We start from the raw sequence: 7,585 nt of genomic DNA, 5'->3' as shown, positions 1-7,585 counted from the left end.
TTACAAAGTTAAATTTACATTTGAATTTAGTTGAAAATTTACCTCAAAAAAAATTTTTTTTTCTCTCCTGAAACATAACTATGTCATTCATTTCCAAAAATATTAAAATAAATTTATAGATCAAATTTTCAAATTGTTATTTTCTGTGATAATTGAGGCAATAAAGAAAATTTATAAATATTCAAATTACTTGCATAAATTTTCTTTTTTCACTGATATTAAATGGATATATATATATATATATAACCTGGCAAATCCAATTGAAGTTGTAGGAGAAATTACACACTTAATTTCTGAAGTGTGAAGTGAAGTAAGAAGAAAAAAACATGATAAACATTACAACTATTTCACAGTATAAGAATTTTATTTGAAAACAAAATATGTATTACATTATTATTATATCGGAATACATTACAAAATATGTATCACATTTCAAAATATGTATTAACTTCCTGCTTCTTCTCGGCACATATTTTTCGCAGCTGCGAATCTTCTAGAAGATTTGTAGCTGAAATTATAAAAGAAAATAAATTAAACTTTACAATTAAAAAAAACAAGAGCACATTTAAAACTATTAAACAATGAATATTTATTTGACACTTAAATTATTTAATTTGAAAATGTTTTTAAAAAATTGTAATATCCTTTACAATTACAAAGTTAAATTTACATTTGAATTTAGGTGATATTTTACCTTTGAAATGATATATAATCCCCGGAGATTATGATTTCAAGAGGTGACAATAAGTTTTCCACTTCCTCCGGTTGGACTTGAATGTGCAAATTCAGATACTTGTCAGGAAAGTGAAAGATATTCTCCAGAATCCAATCGGGAGGAGTACAAACGATATTGATTTTAACCGAACGAGGATTGGCGATCGAAATGGGCTGCAGGTGGCGTAGAGCAGAACTCTTTTCCTATGGCAACACTTCACATGCTTTCCCCATTAGCATGTGGAAAGTCATAGAGGAAGGAAGTACGTTAGTTTCTCTCTTGATTTTCACATAGATTAAAATCTTTTAACTTGAAAAACTATATGGAACTGAAAACTACATTAAACATAGTTCTAAAGAAAAGTATCATAGAAATTTTAAAAAATATTTTTATTAAATAAAAAGGAAAAATATTAAGAAAAGGGAAATTATCGTAGTACATTCCTATACAACTGAAAAGAGGAGGAGAGGGAAGGGAGAAGGGCTAAAGGCATGAAACCGGTCTCTCCCCAGATGGCGTATTCGAGTGTTGCGATCGCGAATAGTGAGAGATTTCTGCTCTACGCCACCTGCACCGNCCTCTCTCTCTCTGTCCCTCAGGCTTTTGTCAGTTATTCTCCCAGTAAAGAGGGGTGATTATCTATCCCCTCCTCAGTTCTCGAGAAAAAAGAATAGCAGTTTGAAAGATAAGTTTCCAAGAAAATCAAGATGTGTTTGAGGGGAAAGGATTTCTATGGGTCTTCGAAAAGTCTTCAATTTCAACCATGTCTAATCGCATCCGGACTCCAGTTTAACAATGTATGAGCAAAGTTAGGAGTAGTGCAGTGAAACTACAATTACATAGAATTTACAATATATTTTACTAAATTTTGTTACTAATTCTTAAAAATAAATAAATAAAAAGTCAACTACAAAATTTTATATTAGGCATTTGTAAATGAATTTTTGACATTTTTTAGATAAAAAAATGTGACCAGACTATTTTCCCGACGAGACTTTAAATTTTTCCCGATGGGGGGGCTGGCCATGCCCGACGGGGGTGCTCCTGCCCCCCCTGACCCCCTACTGGCGCCGCCCTTGTATATAATCCCCGGAGATTATGATTTCAAGAGGTGACGATAAGTTTTCCACGTCCTCCGGTTGGACTTGAATGTGCAAATTCAGATACTTGTCAGGAAAGTGAAAGATATTCTCCAGAATCCAATCGGGAGGAGTATAAACGATATTGATTTTAACCGAACGAGGATAGTCAACGTAAAATTCCTTCACTCTGCATCCCGTAATTATATAAAAAATCACTGCCCGAAATATAATTTTTAGGAGATCCATGTTTAATCGAAAAAAAGTAAATGTTATCAGATCATCAAATCGCATCCCTTTTAATAACCAAGCACGAAGAGGGAGGAGTCAAAAAAAANCTTGAACGATCATTGTCAAAGGTAGACGGGGAAAAAAAAAACTTTTATCTTGATCGATCAATGTCAGAGGTAGACGGAAAAAAAACAACTTTTTATCTTAAACGATCAATGTCTAGACGACAAAAAAAAAAACTTTTATCTTGATCAATCAATGTCAGAGGTAGACGGAAAAAAAAAACTTTTATCTCGAACGATCAATGTCAAGACGAAAAAAAAAACTTTTATCTTAATCGATCAATGTCAGAGGTAGACGGAAAAGAAACAAACTTTTATCTTGAACGATCATTGTCAAAGGTAGACGGGGAAAAAAAAAACTTTTATCTTGATCGATCAATGTCAAAGGTAGACGGGAAAAAAAAAAAAAACTTTTATCTTGATCGATTAATGTCAGAGGTAGACGGAAAAAAAGAACTTTTATCTCAAACGATCAAGACGGAAAAAAAAAAAAAACTTTTATCTTAATCGATCAATGTCAGAGGTAGACGGAAAAAAAAAAAACTTTTATCTTGAACGATCAACCAATGAACGGCGACTTTCAAAAATTTTATTTTTGCAGATGGCGTCATTCTTCTTTCAACCATTGTGAGAGGTAGACGAACTTAAAAACGTTGAAGCATGTGAAATACGGGTATGTTGGTTGCTTATCTGTAATTTGTTTAAGATATAAAAAATAAAATGTTTTGATTTAAGCAAACCAACATTTTCAAAATGCGTTGTATGTGTACACTTTTTTAATAAAGCAACGTAACAAATATTTTACATCAATATCGTTCGGGAGAGAAAGCATGACCAACAGACATTTCAGAAAAACAGAGCAAGTTAAGTAATCTTACTGGTAATATTATTTATGAAATATAAACATTTTTCAAGTTAGTTAATAAATCTCAAGTCAAAAAAAAGGTTAAAAATTATTATGTGACAGGCGTGATGACTGTCAACAACATTTAAAATCTATAAATTAAAAATAAACGATGGAACAAAATGTATACAAAATACAAACTGATTAGGGGTAAGTTAAATCATTACGTACATCGTATGATTGTATTATGCTAATTTAGTAAAAGTGTAATCAGAAAACAATATTTTTAAGAAAGTGAAAATTTTCAGGTGAGTAAATAAGGTGAGTAAATCACCCAATTCAGGTGAGTAAATCAACCCATGCTCAACTTCTTTCGACAGTCATAAATAAGAAAATAATTTTGAAGAAAATATAAATTTAACTACTTAATGGAGTTTAAAATTAAGACAGAAAATACAATCTTTACTTATTTGAGGAAAGTAAATTCATACAAGGAAATATTTAAAAAAAAAATCAACCGATCAAATTAGATAACTTATTTTACTAATTTTTAATTACTACGTAATTGTTTTTTATTTATTTGCATATATTGAAGGATATTTTTACAGTACATTTCTTCACATTTTGGTTATGAAACACAGACTATTTAAATAATATGATTATTACTCTATTCAAATAATAAAAAAGACTGATAATAACCCTGACTTGACATTATCTTCCTTAAGCAAATTGTTTACACTCTTGGTTTCATATTTCAGTATAAAAATATGGAAATACTTATCCAAAGTTGAAAAAAAAAAACAAATTTTTTTGTAACAAACGATTATTTAAATGAAAAATTTTTGGTTATGTAATAAAATTTTTAGTTATAAACTTTTTAACTTTACCCTTTTCCTTTGCATTTTGTTTGTATTCAACAGAGATTTATAACTTATTTAGTATTGCATCGACTTGTGTTGTAAAGCTTATTAGTAAGCAAAATATTTTTACAATTTTATCAATTTTAAAACATTTGAGGTGGATATTTCCAAGCAAAAATTGTAAGTATATTGTACATTTACATAAGACCTAGAATCAAGGTTGATGTCCTCAATACAGATTTTATACAGTAGGCAGTAATTTCTATCGAAAATGAAAACGCAGAAACAAATGATTTTGAAGAGTCTATAATACTGTTTGCGTCTGCTAAAGCAAGAAAGAATACACATTAATGCTTATGCATATAAGTATTCTATGACATGAAAGATCATACTCATTAATTATAATTAGAAATATTCATTTTAATAGATATTTATTCTAGAATACTTGAGTGGATATTCTCTTTAATTAAACTGCTCACTTTCTTTTTTTAATCTTGAAATCCATTAAATGTTATTTAATTTCTTTTGGTGTTTCTTAAATCAGCATTCAGGTTTGATATAGATTTTATAATTTTACTGTAGAAATATAATACAGCAAAGAAATTTTATAAATTTTTCATAATTTTTTTCCTTTTATATCTTACATATAAGTATTGTCTATAATGTATCAATTAGCAAAACCGTCTCAGGGTTTAAGTTTCTGATAAGTTATTGTTTACAAATATGATGAGGTTTTCAATCTCAATACATTATTTTTTTTAAAAAATGCCACTAGTTTAAAAAGTTTTAATTGTATGTGATATAAGAAAAAGAAATGCAATTCATAGGCAGAGCCTGAAAGAAATTTATGGAGTGAGGGGTAAAAATTTTTTTTTTCTAAATTGTGTTTCTATAATATATATATATATATTGTTACTGTAAATGACTGAAACTGGAATATACATTTGCCTGGTATACCCTACATTGATGAAGTTAAGTGGCATTGCCCGGTATTCATTTAACTGGTACTCCGAACACTGATGTTCCTCCTAATCTATCCTCAGCAGACATTAAAATATCGAATAACTATAATAATATCAACAAATAAATATCAAATTAGATATACAAATCGGACATTCACCAAAGCAACTATGTGATTGTTGACATTTACCATTGAAAGTCGCCATTTTCTTGAATGTGGCTCTTCACAGTAACATACATGTCGCATTGTTATTCAGTTAAACTTAATATACCATTCAAATGATAAGAAATTTTTGTTTTGTTTTAATTATTATTGATACACAAGATAAACCAAACTTGTCATTTACTTCTTTTTTTTTATTTGTTAACTATAAGTGATTTTAAAAATTATTAACATTATTTAGTGCTACTTGTTCAATTTTTGTTATTAAAAATCAATACTACAATATAACAATTGATACAATTATATAATATTCAATTTAATGCTAAGCTAAGGTTTCCACATAGCATTGACACAAATTTAATTTTGCACAATTCTAATTGTGATGTTTTGGTTCAGGTGTAGCCTTGAAGTGGCCATATAGGGCTGTATTGTAAATTTTAAACATTTCATATTTTCCTCTTAAATTTTGCTTACATATAATAATGTAAATTTGGGTACAATTACTTTATTCAATTTAAATAAACATATTGATTGATTACATATGTTAACAATTGTTTTTGATTTAAACTTGTTTGGTATAAAAAAAAATATCTATATAATGTATATATACCAGGGGTCTGTCCAAACAAAATTTACTACCATTTAGTGGTACACCTTCACAAATTGAACTTTAAGAAAAACGGTAGTTTCACAAAATACTTTTTCTTAAAATTTTATTTTTGTGTCTTATAAAAAATAATAAATCCATATTTTTGTGTTGATTTTTTAATATAATTTCTAATTTTCACAAATTATGTCTACATTTTCACAAAATAGGTACCTCTCAAAAAACCTAGACAAACCCCTGTATACATATTGTGACGCTTATCGTCACTCAAAATTAAAATCAAGAAGAAAGGGCTAAAATTAGATTTCTAGAACATTTCAGAGTCTTCGATTAAATAAAACTACTGTGGGAAATCTCCATCGGCAAATAGTAAGTTAAATACGGATAAAGTAATTCAAATAAACGATTAGGTTTAAATCTTACAATGTCACCCCCATCATGGGATTGACCCCATCACGGGACAAACTCGAAAACAACAATAACTTTTGGACTTGACCTTTCTTCAGATTTGTAACTTTTTATCACCCAAAAAAATACAATATAAAAGCAGCCGAAGGAAAGGGTTCGAAAAGTAATCAGAAGCAATTAGTCAGAGTGTGTCTGAAACCGAAACCATGACTAAACTTGGTAAGTCTCTCTCTCCATCTATTCTAAAAGCATGTAAGAATTAATGTATAAATAAGTTGAATTAATTGTATATTCTAATTCTAAAATAGTCCTGTAAATTGCTAAATTCGGTTTAATATAGTTATGTTATTTCTTAAATTGTTTAAATAATAAAATGTTACTGTTTTAAATTTAAGACGAGTAGTTTCCTTAATTTAATGTATTAACAATAACTATACGATATGGCCACACCTAAAAGAGGCAATTCAAAAGCGCCACAATATGTATTAATGACGGATAGAAAAAAATTTCTTACTAAATATTTTTTTTCTTCATGTAATTTTTCCCCCCATTGACTGTTTAATTACTAATATTGTTTTTGTTTGTTTTTTCAAAATCTATACACATATATGTAAGTTAATTTATAGCGCATTCTGCATTCACTTTGAGTTGTCTGAAAATGTATAGAGATACAAGTGTGTTAATGAGTCTTTATTTTTGTCTATATTGATGGGTTCAATGTTAAAAATGAATCATGTTCCGAAAATGTTAAGGATAAGTAGTGACTCCATTACATGTGAATGGGGTAAAAATGACACTCTTAGTGGACCTGGTCGGGTATGGGAGAGTTTCTTCCCTGCTCCTGGTCAGAGTTTCTAACAGATATGTTTGGAAATGTTCTGTCTTGGTTTAATCTGGATTGAGAAGCCAGTTTGTTTAAAAGGAGTCAAATGATGTGTGATTTGTTGAGAAAGTATTTAGGGGAAAATTTGAGAAATATTTTTACGGGGAGAAATGTTCCTGGTAAGGTATGCATTATGCTTATATGATTTTAATGGTAAGTTTCCCTGGTGAAGAAACCAGAGGAAAATGAGTTTATTTTTGATGATTGTGAGTTCAATAAAGCTCATTAAATGTTTTAGTTCAAAAATAAAATATAGTGTTTCTATAAATACACAGAGTAAGTAGATGGCCTGATTGTAGCCGGCAGAAAGGTGAGAATTTATACTAATAGAATTTTTCGATTACTTCAAATATTATTTCTTTGTTTTTTAATCAGTTGAGTTTTTTTTCTTAATTGGTTAATGTTCCAGTAAATCTAATGTTATGAACATTCAATATCATTATATGACTTACTTTTTATTTGATATCAATTTCTCTTATTTTCTATAATTACTAAATCTTAATTATAACCTTTATGCATTGAAAATATTATACATGTCTAATTTTTTTTTTTTTTTTTAATTTGATTACTGACCATCTTTTAAATCAATTCCAAAACAATGTTTGCAAGTGAGATTTTTTTTTAAAATTTTTTTTTTGGTGAATGAAACAAACTATATAAAAATTAATTGAATGAAAAGGGTTACTGCTGTGTTATATTTTGTGTTATTATTTAGTTGGTCTGTTTCGTTCAATTGTGATTGTATAAATTAAACCTTGATTACTGTGTTACTT

The 7,585-nt window shown here is 28.6% G+C and overlaps 1 long non-coding RNA gene across 1 annotated transcript; it reads right to left on the bottom strand.

The window, feature by feature from the left end:
• Positions 1-345: 345 nt before the first annotated feature.
• Positions 346-1,256, bottom strand: LOC139425419 (uncharacterized). The gene is made up of 2 exons (XR_011636673.1): positions 695-1,256; positions 346-508 (listed from the first exon to the last, which is right to left on the bottom strand). It is a non-coding gene; the product is annotated as an uncharacterized lncRNA (long non-coding RNA).
• Positions 1,257-7,585: the final 6,329 nt, after the last annotated feature.

Source organism: Parasteatoda tepidariorum, chromosome 1 (genome assembly GCF_043381705.1).
Source record: "Parasteatoda tepidariorum isolate YZ-2023 chromosome 1, CAS_Ptep_4.0, whole genome shotgun sequence".
NCBI classification, from domain to species: Eukaryota; Metazoa; Arthropoda; class Arachnida; order Araneae; family Theridiidae; genus Parasteatoda; species Parasteatoda tepidariorum.
Note: the sequence above shows the minus strand (reverse complement) of the source record. Positions and strands in the feature narration are given on the sequence as shown.